Below are 2,310 nucleotides of genomic sequence, written 5' to 3' on the forward strand. Positions count from 1 at the left end.
TGGCTACTTGTTTGCAAGTCTGCTTTGATGGTAGCAATCGAAGATTCCAGTGTTTGATCATATGAAAGACTGTGCCTGCTTACCTGTGCTAGAAATAACAGCCTCTTAAGTGAAGACTGAAGAAAATCTTAGTGACTACTGGATTATCCTCAGGACTCTGCATTAATTCTCTAATATTCTTGGTATTTAAGGAAAAGCATATTTGTCACAGAATTTTAGTTAACATCTTACAACTGAACCTGTATATATGTTTAGATAAACTAGTCACTATAAACATCTCCATGATCTGGAATTTGTTTTTATTTGGAAATGAGAGCTTTATAATTTACAGATTCATTAAAAACTATATGGGGAGGGAGGTGGGTGGTGGGTTTAGGATGGGGAACACATGTAAATCCATGGCTGATTCATGTCAATGTATGGCAAAATGCACTACACTTTTGTAAAGTAATTAGCCTCCACCTAATAAAAAAAAAATTGGGGAAAAAAACTGTTTCTGTTGAAAAAAAAAAAGTCTCAAACTTTTTTAGAGTTTGGTTAGGCAAGTTTAACAGAAGCCCCTTAATACTTAAATTGCCATCTCCTAGTATGACCCATTGTCTTCTTGGCCTTCTGGCAGAGAGTATTCTGCCTTCTCCCCCACCCTGTATCTAGACCATATGCCACACTACCGTCTCAGACCTTGCTTTCTTATTACTTTTTTTTCCTTCCCCTACTATTGTGTGCTGCTTTGTCCTGCCCCCCCCCCCCCCACCACCACCATAGCTTTTGACCTCATGTATTTGGATTTCATGGATCTGCTTCCTTTCAAAAGAACCAATTCTGCCCTTGCTCCTGCCAATCCCTTTCCATTTCCTCTCCAGCGTCTCAATGTCATCTAACACCAGCCTCATTTTGTTTTACATATGTCAGCTCTGACATCAGATCCTATACTCTTGCTCATCACCCTATACCTCATTCTCAGCTGCTAACTTTGTGGTGTTTTAATTTCTCTTATAATCAGCTACTTTGAATGTTAATTGTATCTGTCATCCACGTGGGATTCCATTCTGTGAAGTGCTTGTTCTTATTGTTCTATCCATTTCTAACTGTAGATATTTTGTGTTTTCCTTGTTGGTGAGTACCTTGTTTTCTTTTTACAAACTTTTTTCCTTCCATTCCCTCTAGCTGAAGGGCCCTGTCTGCTGTCCTCTGCTCTTCCCTTCCTTAAGGGAATCTCCCATCCATTCTGAACACGTTTTATTTTCCTATTCTACTGACTCATATAGTGATCCCTTCAGTCCTTGCATTATGACTGTACCTTAGTACCAAAATTTACCTGTGTAGAGTGACATTTCTCACAGCTGTGCACTTCCTTCATTCTGAATATATTAACTGTAATCATCATTGCCCAAATCAGATATTGTTCTCTAATTTTCTTCACTCTGCAATTCCTCTTTTTTTCTCTTTTTGAAAGTGTTATTTAAGTGCCCCCCCTCTTTTTTAAGTCCCATCTATGTCACCACAAAACAAGTCCATATTGTATCCTGATTGGATTATTCTGTTCTTAATGGGATAACTAATTCCATTTTTTGACAAGTTCATTTGAGGTGCTACTGACAGATTTCATTGCCTAAACCATGACATTTATCTTGTACTAGCCTTATGAAATAAAATTGCACTTACTACCTATTATGTAGCACATGATAATTAAACTTTCCTCTTAATGACAGCTGGCCCCTTATTGCCAACTCAAACGTATATCTCTGTATCTTCCACAACTCATGTTTAACTCCAGTTTTCTTAAAGCTTCCTACATAGGAAATTTCTCTCTGTGTCTAGGCTATTGATTATTTAGGGCTCTATTTAGATACAGGCTTCACCTGTTCCATAAAATTGGGCCTTTAATCACTCCAGTATCTAATATTCTTTTCCTTTTCTCACCCCCACCATCCCATAGAACTCAGAGCAAATAAAAACTTTCCCCCTTTATTTTAATTTTTAATTTAAAATTTTTGGAGAGATGACACATTGACAAACTTTGATTTCAGATGTGTGAAAGAGTACACACTAAAACATCTTACTCTCACCTCTACTCCCCAGTTCTCTTCCCCAGGGCCTACCAATGTTAATCATTTTGTACTTTCTTTCCAGAAATATATCTTTAAAAATAATGTTTTTAGATTGTGTGGTACATGATTATATTCTATCCAATACCTATGAGAAAACTTTAAGAATAAAAAATTAATAATATTTTATCCTTAAATTTTCTAGTGGAAAAATGGAGGAACCAGTTCAAGTACTGACATTGATAGTGTTTTGGAGATGTTT

The sequence above is a fragment of the Cervus canadensis genome, chromosome X, assembly GCF_019320065.1.
Source record: "Cervus canadensis isolate Bull #8, Minnesota chromosome X, ASM1932006v1, whole genome shotgun sequence".
NCBI classification, from domain to species: Eukaryota; Metazoa; Chordata; class Mammalia; order Artiodactyla; family Cervidae; genus Cervus; species Cervus canadensis.